Below are 15,396 nucleotides of genomic sequence, written 5' to 3' on the forward strand. Positions count from 1 at the left end.
TAACCAAAGCTTTTTATGCCTGTGGCTCTAAAGACCCAGGTTCAATCCTCAATCTCACCATAAACCAGAGTTGAGGAGTGCTCTGGGTGTGATGTGTTTGTACATCTTTCTCATTAAAATAATAAAAAATATTTTAAATAGATTATGGGAACCACTGTGCAGTAGTATAATTGTGCTAAATACATCACATCAGTCAGTAAGTATCAGTATTTATTTACCTGAGTAATAAAAATCAATACCATCAGTATTGATTTACTCAAGATACAGCCCTATCAGGAAAAAAAAAATCTTACGAAGAGATAGCTCATTTTTCTGCAGTGAAGTAATGAATTAATAAAAAATATTGCTTGCACATGTTTTATGAACAAACATGCCAACAGAGATAACAACATAAGAGTCCATATGGCTAATTTAAAATTCTGAAAAGGATATCCATTCTCATAATTTAGATGCTTTATAACAATGGTTCTCCTCCTACTCAACAAATATCTTTTTTTTTTAGATTTTTTTATTAAGTATTTATTTATTTATTTATTTTCCTTTTTGTTGCCCTTGTTGTTTAACATTGTTGTGGTTATTAATGTCGTTGTTGTTGGATAGGACAGAGAGAAATGGAGAGAGGAGGGGAAGACAGAGAGGAGAGAAAGACAGACACCTGCAGACCTGCTTCACCGCTTGTGAAGCGACTCCCCTGCAGGTGGGAAGCCGGGGGCTTGAACTGGGATCCTTACTCAGGTCCTGGCGATTTGCGCCACATGCGCTTAACCCGCTGCGCCACCGCCCGACTCCCCTCAACAAATATCTTGACACACCAAATTAAGTCAACATTTTCCAACATGTTATCATTGTTTAAAACACCAACACCCACACTAAGTCAGAAAATAATCCCTACACACCATAATTTATTCTACGTATATTTCAGATACTAAAGAGAAAGTTTAAAGGGTCTACACTATAAATGGCAAATGGTGCTGGGATGGAAACTAAAACTATTTAGTTGCTAGATGAAAATTGAAGAATAAAATCTGTCAGATAAATAAGTGCTTGGAATTATTCATTTGAGAGTTCAACAAATAACATAATAATCATTTTAGGTGATTTCCTGTTATTGCTAGAAATCAAGAAAGAAATGTGACAAATGAAACAAAACAAACAAAAAACCCAGTAAAAAAAAAAACTTTAAATAAACACACTGATTAGGCACAGTCATATGAGCTGGGGATAAGAGGATGGAAAAGTCAAAATGCCATTCCATGGGAAAAGACAGAGACCAACAAATGGTGGTACAGAGTGAAACGTGGAACAAAGGAGGTCTGGAGATACTTGAGACACAGAGCCCATTTCTGTTAGGAAAAGGGTCAAGAAAGGTGTTCAACAGAGGCACCCTGGAAGAAATGAGAGCCACATTTGGCCAGGAAGTCAGCAGACAATGAGGCAGAATGCCAGAGTGGCTGACATGTACTGAAACTAACCAAGCAGGGCATAAGAGACCTGAGTGTGTAGCACATGCACTTCATGTGGGAGGTCAGTGTGTCTGCATGTGAGGGGATGATAAGATACAACGCTGGGCTACATGGATTGACAGAAGCAGATAATGAAGAGTTTTACTTATTGGGTCAAGAGGTCAAGACTTGATTCTGCAGACAGTGGATCGACCTTCTCGTGGTGCATCCCGTGAGTACCCATTCATTGGGGAAACTGATGATTCTTCCTAGCCGACTGAATCCACATGGATCCCAGTCACTTTCAAAGCCAGCAACAAGCAGCTCCTGACAGCTTTCAAGCTGTTGGTCCTGCTACGCTGTTAACTGGCTACAGAAGAAGGGCAAACGCTAGAAGAAGAAGGAGGAATACTGGTGGGTTAACAACAAGGTTCAGGCTTGCCTTTTATGAAGTTCACTTCAACAATAGTGGTACAGAGGATTGATTGGGGGGGGCAGTTGGAAGGAAATAGATACTTGCTTTCTATATAACAGCATATTTATTAATATTTTATGCTTAACTGTGTAGCTATTAGAATGGCACATAAGACAAATGCTAAACTAGGGAGGTAACAGTAGAGATGGTTTGAGCAGTATTAAAGAATTAAAATCTAACTGCACAGAGGATGACTACACATGGGGCTGGAGGGTGTAGAAAAAGTTCTGGCTGGGCAGGGGTACACAGCGTAATGGTTATATAAAGAGACTCTCATGCCTGAGGCTGCAAAGTCTCAAGTTCAATCACCACCACGAGCCAGAGCTGAGCAGTGCTCTTTCCAGTAGAAAAGGAAAAAAAAAAAAAGAGAAAAAAACTCTGGCTGCATCCCCCATTTCTCATTTGTGTGAGTAGATAATAGTGCCATCAACTGAGACAAAACTGTAGGAAATGTAGCACCTTTAAGAGGGAGATGATGTAAATAAAAGATATAATTCAGGCTGTAGCAAAGGTCAATCAAGCATAAAGCTTTCTGAATGCTACTCTGTGTAGTTTTAACCCTGGGTTAGACTTCGAACCTTGGCTTCCTACCTTTAAGAGGTAACAGTTTTTACTAGGATAAACCTGTGACCTCAAACAAATTAACACCCACACTAACCAACTAGGCAGACACAATTAATAAGATCCTCATATTTTATTACTGTAATGTAAAAAAGGAAATGATTCCAAAAATTGAAGGTCATAATCATAGGGATAAAGATCATATAGTCTGGACAGGATTTAGACTGTTATTAGGCTTGAGACAGACATGACAGATGGGGTATGTTTGCTGCCACTAGAAATATTTCACAGGCACACAAAACATAGATGGTTTTTGATACCTGGCTTTGATGTCTCCAGGAACTCATTTAGCATTACTGTAATATCTGGCAGCCTAAATATCCCTTCAAATGTGTTACAAGGAGAAGAGAATCAAAGCCATGGTATATACAATTATCAACACATTTTTGTGAAAGCAGTGCAGCTATTACATTTCAAAGAACTATGTTCCCCAACTTTCTCCCTTAGAACACAGTAACTCAGTGCCACAAGGATCCTTGTTCGAGCCCCCGGTTCCCCACCTTCAGGGGGGTCGCTTCAAAAGTGATCGCTCTGCAAGCAAGTCTTCAGATGTCTATCTTCCTCACTACCTTCCTCTCTCAATTTCTCTCTGTCCTATCTAACAACAGCAGCAGCAATAACCGCAACAACAACAATGGAAAAAAAGATGGTCTCCAGACAGCGGATTTGTAGAGCAGGCACAGAGCCCCAGCAATAACTCTGGAGGCAAAAAACAAACAACACAGTAACTTATTAATTTTGTTAACACAAATTCAAATAAGCAGCACAGATCTACTGGGGGGAGCAATAAAACGGGCCTATACAAGAAAAAAAAGATAGTTATAGAAATAATAGTCAACCCATATCTATGACTTTGGGAGAACCATTACAGTTTCCAATGAAGGGAATGGGGACACAGAACTCCACTTGTGGGTAGTGTGTAGAATTGTATCTGTTATTCTGTAAATCACTAAACACCAAGACAAACAAACAGGCCTATAAACGCTTACATAAAAAGTAGCATCTTTCAACATGTACCAAATGTTAAAAGCCTATGCTCATAAATACATACACACACACAAAGACTTTGAATGTTGGCTGCAACTGGGATTTTCCCTGTTATCCAGATGTAGCTATAGACAGAAATATAGCATAGTTACAAATAAAAACTGGGAGTGTATATTATTATTATGTATTTACAACCCTTAGGAGTTATGAGGAGGGTTGAGAATCAAATGAACCAAATACTGTCAAATCTGTCCAGTTTTAAGGTGACCCTATATCTTAGTATATAGCTAGAGCTGAAGACTTAAATCACTCTGGCAAACAATGAATAAGCTCAGGTCACAAATTTATCTTATGATTCTTTAAATATCTCAAAAAATTTCTGGGACCTATGTCTAATTCATTGATTGTCAGATATTAATTTGTGACCTTAAAAGTGATTCTAGAGTGAACACAATGAAACAAAAAAAGAGATAGGAGGAAAGAAGCAGGCAGGTTTCCTAAATGAAACACTAACCGCACGAAGTGCAAGGACCGGAGTAAGGATCCAGGTTCGAGCCACCGGCTCCCCACCTGCAGGGGAGTCGCTTCACAGGCGGTGAAGCAGGTCTGCAGGTGTCTCTCTTTCTCTTCCCCTGTCTTCCCCTCCCTCTCCATTTCTCTCTGTCCTATCCAACAACAACGACATCAATAACAACAATAATAACTACAACATTAAAACAACAAGGGCAACAAAAGGGAATAAACATTTAAAAAGAAAGAAACACGAACCCATTTTTAAGCTTTTGTAATTTTATGTCCTCCAAAAGCATGTGGGAAAACCGAACTAAATAAATACATAACATTAACAGCTTATTCTCAGCAAACTGTGCCAAGACATGGTCATTTGAGTATGTTGAAATGTTTCCTAATCCCCTAAGAAATAATATCATACACTGAAGGCTGCTCCACCCCCATGAAGCCATAAAAAACAAATTATAACATACACTTGTGGGGAGGGAGGAGCTACTAAAATGCTGAAATTTTACGTTTTTTTAAAGATTATTTATTTGAAATAAGAGTAGGATAAGGAGAAAGAGGACCAAAGCACTGCTTAGTTGTGGCACATAGTGATGCTGGGGACTGAACCTTGGCCTCAGGCATGCAAGCTGGTATCACAGGTTGAGCTATCTCCCTAGCCTAAAATACTGTTGACTTTCTTTTTCCTTTTACCAGGCTTCATGGCTCTGGACAAACTTTTACAGAAAGGCAAGCAGACATACCCTACAGCACTGAAGCTCCCCCCAGTGCAGTGGGGCTGGACTCAAACCTGGGTTACAAGCATGACTGGTGCCTTCCTGGTCCTGGACTTTCATTTTTATTACTCTATCAAAGCAAAGAATGCAAAAGAATTTTCTAAGATGATGTAGCTAAGCCTAGAATATTCCATAGATAAAAGTTTTACTAATGTAGAACCTAGGAGATGGCTCAGCAAGTAAACATATATGCCTGAGTGATGCTCTGGTTCTCCCTCTCCTTGCTATTTTGTGCTAATAAATAGCAAATGTTTTTTTTTTTTTTAAAGTTAATTTATGAGACCAGGTTTCACTATTTATATATGAAGAAGATATGGGTTTAAATTCTGAACCTTGAAGATACCAGGAATGTTATACATTATAGTTTTAAATTTTATCCAAATTTAGTCACATATCCTGAAACACCTAGAGGGTAACTTAAGTGAGACATACCCATTAACTGTGGCCAAAGAGGAAGTGAAACTTAATGTCTACAAGAATAGCTGGGGTGGCCAGGTGGTGACTCAGCAGTTGAAAGCAGGCTTGTTTATATGCAAGAGACTCAATCAAGAGTTCAATCCTGGCTCTGCATACTTTTATCTCTTAGACTAAATAAATTTTTTATAAAGCAGCTAGATACAATACAAGCAACAGTTTTTAAATGCATTTTGCCTTTTGCTCCATGAAACCATACAAATACCACTTGTTTTTTATTTTTTTTCACTGGTAGTATTAAGGGACTGAACCTGGGACCTCTACATACAAGACCTATGTGCTGCCACAAGCTATCACACCAGTCTGCAGTTACTTTGTTACGAAGATAACAAAATATCCCTTTGTTAAGGGAAATATTTTCAAGTATTTTACCTCAAAGGAGACAATAAAAAATGTCTGTCATGTATTCATGGCACAAAAACTGATTTCAACTTTAAGGATATAGAATTTAAGGGCAGAGGTAGAGAGCCTAATGGTTATGCAAAGAGACTCTCAGCCTGAGGCTCCAAAAATGTCAGGTTCAATGCCCTGCACCACCATAAAGCAGAGCTGAGCAGTGCTCTGGTTATTAATTAAAAAAGATTGAATTTACAATCTTTAAAGAGATGAAATGTTTATAGAAAATTTCCATATAGATATTGCAAGAGTAATACCACATGTAAATACTACACTGTTTAAAAGTTGAGGTGCTCAGTGGGGAGGGCTAGATCTAGTGATCTATGGTGGAGGAGGACAGACTGGTGGAGACCTATGTACAGACACCTATCTTGGGAAGATGTAGAACTGTATCACTGTGACAATAATTTGTCAATCAACATTTCCTCAATAAATAAAAAAAAATCATACTGAAAAAAAAAAAACCCACCTATCTTCCAATAACCCCTATAAAGAATAGGACCTATTAGCTTAATTTATTTCAAGACTGCCTTTCTAAATTATAAATGACTCCTTTCAAAAGATTTTTATTCAGAATTTTCTCCATTTAGCTTTTTCTATTTAGTGCAGATAAACTTATCAATAAATGAACAAGTGAAAAACATTCCCATACAGTTGCTTACTATAAGAATCCCAAGATGAGTAAGCTCTCAACACTAGAGATTGGAATTTGTAAAGAATATTTAAAGAAGAGGGCCAGGTGGTGGTGCACCTGGTTGAGCACACACAATATAGTGTACAAGGACCTGGGTTCAAGCCCCGGTTCCCACACCTGCAGAGGGAAAGTCTCACAAGTGGTGGAGCAGGGCTGCAGGTGTCTGTCTCCCCCCTACTCCTCTCAATGTCTGGTGGTCTCTATCCAAAAAATAAAGATAATAATTTTTTTTTTAATTTTAAAAAAAGAATATTTAGAGAATTCATCATTTGATGACTTCTTTTTTCACAGGAGAAAAAGACTCTATAGAATATACTAAATATTAATATCTAAGTTTTGTAAACTACACTACAAAACCTTTCAATGACTCTATATCAATAACTTTTCCTAAAGAGTTTCTCTACTAGATTTAATTTTGTCAATTAGTTAAGACACCTATTTTAGTAACTGTAAAACACTTTACATTTGGATAAATCAAGTGTCAGAAAGCAAGCAAATTTCCTTCAGTTTCAAAACCTTAGAAGGCAAACCTAGTATTTCTCTCATTTTTATTCTCTCCAATGCCTGGAAATGAAAGAGCAAAGCCAGGTGACAGAAACCAAAGATCAACCACAGCAGGAAATTATTTAGAGTATTTTGTGCCATTTGCCCTCTCATTGCCCTCATCAGCTGCAGGAACTGTGAAGATCACAGGGTGCAGGCAAGATTCTGAGAGCATGTGTACTACAAGCAAGCAAAGTTCACCCCTGAACCTCTAAGCCCTACCATTTGTTCACTGACTACTTAGTACTGCAAAAATTTATAACAAAAGTTTGCTTCCTAAGTGACCCAAACTCTCTGCATTTATTTTCAAATAAGTATGGAAATTTAAAAAGTGTCTTAAGTGGAAAAGAAGAGAAATTCTGTGTGGTCTTAAAAAAAATTCTAATAATTCTGAGAAATGCTATCTTTCAACTTAAAATTATTAAAAGTCCTTAGGCTCTGAATCAGTAGCATAACAAAAGACATCTTCTGCATGAATACAAATTTCCTCAACTCTTTTTCTAACAACTTGACCAAGTAATGGAGCAGGACTTTAATCCACTCCTTATACATTCTATGGTATAAATAATCAGAACCCACTTGTTTCTGTAGACTTGGAAAGGGAAGACACACACTAGCATTTTACTCTTTTATGAATATACTCTTTTACTGCAATGACCATGCAAAGGCTCCTCTTCACTGGTAAAATAAGTGTAGCCAGTAAGTAAACTGGGTAGAGCTGAAAAGATCAAGGAAACACACATTTTGTTGTGTAGATAATACAAACAGGAATGCTTAGTTAACTCCCTTCTATGCTTGTTTTAGCAACAGTAACTGGCTAGGTCAGAAATGAAAATCAGAAGTTTCACAATTAGAAGCTTATTAATATCGATGACGTCCAAAAGTGTTTCTGATTACAGAATTGATTATATTTTGAGGAAAGCTGCTGATGAACAAGATAGCTCACTCAGGAGGCTGTCTGTTTTGCTGTAAATTATAGCCCAGGTTAGAGTCCGGTCCTACCACACTGGGAGAAATTTCAATATTATGGTATCTTTCTCTCTCCATCTCTTTTGATTTGAAAAGTTGGAACTACAGTGAAGTTTGTGTTGTATGCCTATATGTGTAAACATACATACATACATCACACACACACACGAATGCAATACTGTCTTCTACACAGATGAAATACATAATCTTCACAAATTACACAGATTTTATTTTATAAAGAATTCTTTATTTGCAAAAATCTCAAAGTATTATTTCAGAAACCACCCCTCACAGTTTCAAATTCCCCTATCAACTAGAAATTAATATATATTAGAAATTTGATGCTTTTAGTTAATGTGTCAGAGATTGAGCTGGATTAATTTTAATACTTGCAGAACTAATTTTAAATGGAAGCTGTCTGTGCAGCCCTGAGGTCAATGAAGGGTTTGAGGCTGAGGGGTTACAGTCAGAAGGGGTCCAATGAACTTGCTTTAGTGGGGAGGTCATAATGGGATAGCATATTTTGAGGAGGCGAGTAACTACTTCTGAAAGAGTTACAGGACTGTAAACCAAGGTTACCTCAAGAAAAAAATCATTATTTAAAAAAGATATTGTCACAAATGACTTTTATAGACATTATATATGGATTTTTCTTAAAGACATGTCTTTATTTTAGTCTAATGAGAGAGATACAGACCAGAGCACTGCTCAATTCTGGCTTATGGTGGGAGTTGAACCTGGGAATTCAGAGCCTCGGACATAAAAGTCTTTTGCGTAACTACTATGCTGTCTCCCCAACCCGAAAGATTTATCTTACACATTGTCTGCTACTAGAAGTGCTACACGCTGGCAGGCACACAAATGCTACACAATGAGCTTTTGAAGTATTTTATTTCTTTGTATACAGTTTGTGTTTATGATTCTGCTAAGTATGGTTCAAAATGGCTCAATCCTAGGCACTCCAGAACAAAATATTAGTGATACAAAGTCACTACTAATCACTTTAGTTTAAGAATCTCAGATATTTATTTACTTAATTATTTATTCAAATACAGCATCAAGAAGGGACTCAGGAATTCATGCATGGAAGACATGCACTGTACCCCTGGCCCATATCATGACCCTCCCATCCATTTACTCTAAAGGGGAAGCTCCATAATTCTATCATATGTTTACAAACTGAGTTTCTTGCAAAACCTGCCAGTGTCCAATTTATAGAAAGTTGTAAAACAGTAACAATCACCTTGTGAGGCTGTAGAGCTACAGTGGTGTAGCACCTATCTTCACTTTTTGAGACTCTGGGCTAGATCCCCTACACCCCAAGCTCTCAGGATGGTAGAATGGTGGCTTTGCACTAGCAGTCATATACACTCAAAACAAAAACAAACAAAAAAAACCCGAAAAGTTGAGCAAGTGGTTCAGCATAAACATGTGCATGAGAACCTGGGTTCCATCTCTGATTTAAAAAAAGAAAACTGATCATCTTGTGATTAAAAATATGCTTGTCTTGTCACTGGGGCTTCAAGTACTCTAGGTTGACTTTTTCAGATAGCAAGGTAGAGACAGTCCCCACAGCACAGAAGCTTTCTTTCACAACAAGGGAGGATTGGCTGGATTGGTCATATGACAAAGCAAGAACACTAAGTGACCTATCTTGCCTACCCCATATACTCGGTTTTTTCAAACTCAGTGGTATACACACATAGAGGTTTCTTCTGGTACCCAAAAGCAGAACTGCTCTATTTGGTAAGTTATTTGGGGGATCTGTAATGCTCAAATTTTTATGAATTTACCTTTGCTTTATGATAGAACAGCAATGTGAACATCTAGAAATTTGAGTGTAAAAAGAAATAGGAAGGTTGAATGCACATGTCACAATATGCAAGGACTCAAGTTCAAGTCCACCTGCAGGGGGAAGTTTTGTGAGAGGTGAAACAATGCTGCAGGTGTCTTCTTTTTCCCTCTCTCTATATCCCCCCATCCCTCTCAATTTCTCTTATCCAATAAATAAATAAATAAAAAGAGAAGTAGGGTTCAGGCAGTAGCTTACTAGGTAGAGAGCACATGTTACTATGCTCAAGAACCAGGGTTCAAGCTCCTGAGGAAGGAAGCTTTTTGAATGTTAAAGCAGTGCTGTAGATAACACTCTCCCTATTTCCCCTTACTATTTCTCTGACTCTCAAAAAAACAAATAAATAAGACTTTTAAAAAGGAAATAGATTTATAGGGACACAGTAGAAGCAATCTGTCAAAAGTAGCAATTTTTTGCCCATATGTGTAAAATAACCTTTTAAATTACCTTTTAAAACTACTTTATTTCCCTGTTTATGATAAAAAAGTAAAACCTTTAGTCAACTCAATAAGAAAATGCATTATGTATCATGTGATTGCTTTTAGGGGTTGCCAAAAACCTTATAAGCAATTTCCTCCAACAGTCTGATTTAAAAACTATATATCTCTGCTTTTTGCAAGGTACATTTTCATTACAATAAATATATCAGGAACAGACTGACCTCAACCTACAGACAGCTGCTTCAAAGTCTAACCTACTTATTGGAAGAAAAAAAAAAAAAGAAATGATTGCTTTTGAGTCTCACACAGACCCAGTAACTTCTCTGGGATTAGTTCAGACAAAAGCCAATTAGTTTTATTTCATATGTAAATATCAGCACAAATAAGCACAAAAAATAACTCAGAGGACTGCTCTATCTTAACAGCACAAGACACATCTTGAAAGTCACTTCACAGTTCTTGCTTATGGAGCTCTCTTTCTCCTAGGCAGGAATTTTAAAAATAAATTCAAACTCATCCAGCTGTGTATATTCAAGAAATACCAAAAAGTCACAAGGCATAGTAACTTTCAGCTCTTCTCTCCAGTATTATCAATAATACATAATGAGTTAGTTCATTCATCATCATCATCATCATCACAGCTGCACAGGCCAGAGTTAACTTGGCTAACTCTTTCCGTAGAGTTCAGTCAGAAGCCTGTTCTAATAGTTTAGGTAATCAGCTTTGCAAATCATAGAGAATAACAGAATAAACTCTTTATCATCACTAATACAGATTTCTCCCTGTCTTCTTTCAGAGTTTCTATTATCTGGACAAGTTAAAAAAAAAAAAAAAACAACCTCAAAACAATTAAAAGTCAAATTCACTCAAAACTAAAGCCAACACTCTAAGCTTAAGACAAGCAATAAAATTCCCTCTTGTAACAATAAACTTTAATTCCTACAAAGAAAGGGGGGAGGGGCAACACTGTCCTCTCCACTCTCACTCTAGAAATTCAAAATTAGAAAACACACACACACACACACACACACAATCCCATTTTGCACCTGAAGGTTAGCTCCAAAGCAAAATTTGCTTCTTTATGAGTGATAATAACAGAAGATAAGTGGTCTAAGATAAAGCACTGGGCTCTCAAGCATGAAGTCCCAAGTTTAATCCCTGGCAGGACATGAGTGGTGTCTGGTTCTTTCTCTCTCTCTCTCCTATCTTTCCCATTAATAAATAAATAAAATATTTATTTAAAGAATAAGTAGAAGATAGGACTGGGTGGTGGTGGTGGTGCACCTGCTTACACAATACAGTGCACAAAGACCTGTGTTCAGGCCCCCGATCCCCACCTGGCAGGGGAAAACTTCCTGAGTGGTGAAAGAGTGCTGCAGGTGTCTTGTTCTCTTTCCCCTTCTACCTCCCATTTCCCTCTCAATTTGTCTATTATAAAATGGTAAGAAAAAAAAAACAGAAAACTATTGTGGCACACTTTAAAATAAATGTAGGGAGTCGCGCGGTAGCACAGCGGGATAAGTGCACGTGGCGCAAAGAGCAAGGACGAGTAAAGATCCGGGTTTGAGCCCTCAGCTCCCCACCTGCAGGGGAGTCCCTTCACAGGCGGTGAAGCAGGTCTGCCGGTGTCTCTCTCCCCTCTGTCTTCCCCTCCTCTCTCCATTTCTCTCTGTCCTATCTAATAACGATGACATCAGTACAATAATAACTACTACAACAACAAAAAGACAACAAGGAAAAAAAAAAGACAAGGGCAACAAAAGGGAAAATAAATAAATAGATTTAAATAAATAAGTAAATAAATAAATGTAATTTGAAAACCAGTGGTGACCTTAAGTCACTATATAGGGATATTATTCGACAATTTCATCTACAATAGTACTCCATAAAGTTAGTGAGACTCTTTAAAAACTCATCATTTTCTACTAAAGATGAGTACCTGTCAGAGAATTTTTTTTTAATTGAAAGATAACCACTGATGTTACTTTTTAGAATTTGGAAATCCCCAAAGTTCATATTCCTGTATGGAAGGGGAAAAAAAAGCCATGGTATTTAATAGGTGTAATTTGTACATAAAACTAGTTTTCAGCTAATGTTGGCAATAAATATTTGCAGATGTATAAAAAGCAAGGTAAGGGAGTTAGGCGGTAGCACAGCGGGCTAAGCACAGGTGGCGCAAAGCCCAAGGACCCCTGTAAGGATCCCGGTTCCAGCCCCCCCCAGCTCACCACCTGCAGGAGAATTGCTTCACAAGCCGTTCCTCCTCTGTCTTCCCCTCCCCTCTCCATTTCTCTGTCCTATCCAACAACGACCACATCAATAACAATAATAATAACTATAACAATAAAACAAGGGCAACAAAAGAGAATAAATTTTTTAAAAATTTAAAGAAAATATTTTTAAAAAAAAAGCAAAGTAAGAGAGCAATACAAACTTTTTTTTTGCCACCAGGGTGATCGCTGACGTTCAGTGCCTATGCAACTCCACCTCTCCTGGTGACCTTTTATTCCCCCATGATAGAGTCAGAGAAATAGAGAGGCAACAGAGAGAAAGAGACACCTGCAGAACTGCTCCACTGCTTGTGAAGCCTCCTCCCCTTGAAACGTGAACCTAAGTCCTCCTGTTGGTAACAAATGTACCATTACTCCACCCCTGGAAAATAATTTTAAATTTTCATTGTAATGAACCAAATAAAAACAATAATGAAATTCTATTAAAAGTGTGTTCTACCCTCAATGACCCTGGGTCCATGCTCCCAGAGGGATAGAGAATGGGAAAGCTATCGGGGGAGGGGGTGGGATATGGAGATTGGGTGGTGGGAATTGTGTGGAGTTGTACCCCTCCTACCCTATGGTTTTGTTAATTAATCCTTTCTTAAATAAAAAAAAAAAAATCATTGAGCCTCCAAAAAAAAAAAAGTGTGTTCTAGGGGGCACAAGGCAGTGGTGCACCTGTTTAAGCACACACATTACAATGTACAAGGAGCCAGGTTCAAGCCCCTGGTCCCCACCTTTAGGGTGGAAGCTTCATGAGTGGTGAAGCAAAGCTGCAGGTGTCTCTCTACATCTCTATCTCCCCCCCTCAATTTCTCTATTTCTATCCAATAATATATTTTTTAAAAACTTTTAAAAAATGTGTTTTAAGGGAGTCGGGCGGTAGTGCAGCGGGTTAAGCGCAAGTGGTGCAAAGCACAAGGACAGGCTAAGGATCCCGGTTCAGTTGGGGATCCCCGGCTCCCCAACTGCAGGGGAATCGTTTCACAGGCGGTGAAGCAGGTCTGCAGGTGTCTGTCTTTCTCTCCTCCTCTCTGTCTTTCCTTCCTTTCTATCCTATCCAACAACGACGACATCAACAACAATAATAACTACAACAATAAAACAACAAGGGCAACAAAAGGAAATGAATAAATAAATATTTTTAAAAATGTGTTTTAATTGGGTGCACCATCACTAGGACCCTATTTAAAAAAAAAAAAAGTGTGGGAGTTGGGCGGTACCGCACAGGCGGGTTAAGCTCAGGTGGCGCAAAGCGCAAGGACCGGCCTAAGGATCCCCGATTTGAGCCCCCGCTCCCCACATGCTATGGAGTCACTTCACAAGCAGTGAAGCAGGTCTGCAGATGTGTCTCTTTCTCTCCCCTCTCTGTCTTCCCCTCCTCTCTCCATTTCTCTCTGTCCTATCCAACAACGACGATGACATCAACAACAACAAGAAAACACAATGGCAATAAAAGGGAATAAATAAATTTTTTTAAAAAAAATTTAAAAAATGTTTTAGTATTTAGGCATCTTGACTAATAAGTTGTGTTGGATGGAGCCAGCAAAACAGCTCACTTGGGATATAGTACACCGCTTTATGTGACCCAGGCTCAAATCTGGCCTAGTATCAGAGGAAGCTTCATTGTTGGGGTATCTCCACACCCTCCCTGTCTCCATACCTCTGCCTGTTTCTTTCTCTTTCTAGCTAAAGAGAGATGACCTGGAACAGTCAAACTGAGTCAGAAGGGACCTGTGAATTTATACAGCTGAACTTGCTTTCAAATTCATTTTCTTTTACCACCAGGGTTATCACTAGGGCTTACTGCCTGTGTGGTGGTACCTCTTACTGCTAATGGTTCCCCCCCCCTTCCTTTTCTGATAGAAATAGAAAAGGGGAGAGAAGAGAAGAAACACCTGCACCACTGCACACTGCTCATGAAGCTTCTTCCCTCCAAGTGGGGACTAGGGGCTTGAACCAAGGTTCTCATGCATGGCAGTACGTGCACTCTATTGGATCTACCATTGCCCAGCCCCCCTCAAATTTCACTCTTAGTAAAAAAAAAAAAAATTATAAAAAGATGAGCAGAGCCTACTGGAACTGGGAATGGCTTTTGTTTTTTAACATTTATTTTATAGAAACTAGTTTCACATGAGAAAGATGAAAAGAAAAAAAAATCAAAAGCACTACTCTAGCCCGTGTCGTGCTGGGGACTGACTTAGGAACTTCAAGCATGTGAGTTCTACACTCTACCAGCTTTGCCATCTTACCACCGCTATTCAGTATTTTTGAGAAAGAGAGACCAAAGCAACTCTTAATTCTGACATATACACACCTTGGGATTGAGCCTGTGACCTCAGGCACATAAATCCTATGTTCTACCACTGAATTAGCTCCCCAGCACTCATTTCACTTTGAGAATAATCTCAACATTCAGTGCATATTATCTAAATTGGAGATAGTTGTAAATCCAGTATATATGCAAAACAGAATTTTCACCGCACAGTTCTAAACTGTGAACTCTTATCTCTACAAGAGTACCAGTATTAGACACTTTCTCCAAGCTGGACACAATGAAGTATTATGGCTACAGCATATAATGATTTACCAAGTCATATAACTGGTGAAAACAAGTGGAACAGACAACTGCCATTCATTATTATCCTTGAGTCCAAAGACTGCAGGGCCTGACTTGGACATATACACAGCTGAACACACACTTCCTGGTTATGTGTAATCTGCACAGATAGACCAGCTTTACGGGCCTGACCACAGAGATTAATAGCTTTAGCCAAATAATGTGGTAACCATGTGAACCTGGGCTACTCCAGCTTGTTTGTGAATCTCTCAGCAAGGCTCAACATGCCGTTATCTGCATCTTGTTGCCAGGAAACACAACATCGCTTTGGAATACAAGGAAAATCAGATTGCAATGACCACAGATCAACTTCCCAAA

The 15,396-nt window shown here is 38.5% G+C and overlaps 1 protein-coding gene and 1 long non-coding RNA gene across 3 annotated transcripts in view; both read right to left on the minus strand.

Annotated features, from left to right (window-relative positions):
* The window catches only part of TIPARP (TCDD inducible poly(ADP-ribose) polymerase), a 39,730-nt gene that overhangs the window by 17,189 nt on the left and 7,145 nt on the right, over window positions 1-15,396 (minus strand). The window lies entirely within an intron of this gene.
* On the minus strand, window positions 565-3,367 carry LOC132540378 (uncharacterized). The gene is made up of 2 exons (XR_009551558.1): window positions 1,855-3,367; window positions 565-1,656 (listed from the first exon to the last, which is right to left on the minus strand). It is a non-coding gene; the product is annotated as an uncharacterized LOC132540378 (long non-coding RNA).

The sequence above is a fragment of the Erinaceus europaeus genome, chromosome 9, assembly GCF_950295315.1.
Source record: "Erinaceus europaeus chromosome 9, mEriEur2.1, whole genome shotgun sequence".
NCBI classification, from domain to species: Eukaryota; Metazoa; Chordata; class Mammalia; order Eulipotyphla; family Erinaceidae; genus Erinaceus; species Erinaceus europaeus.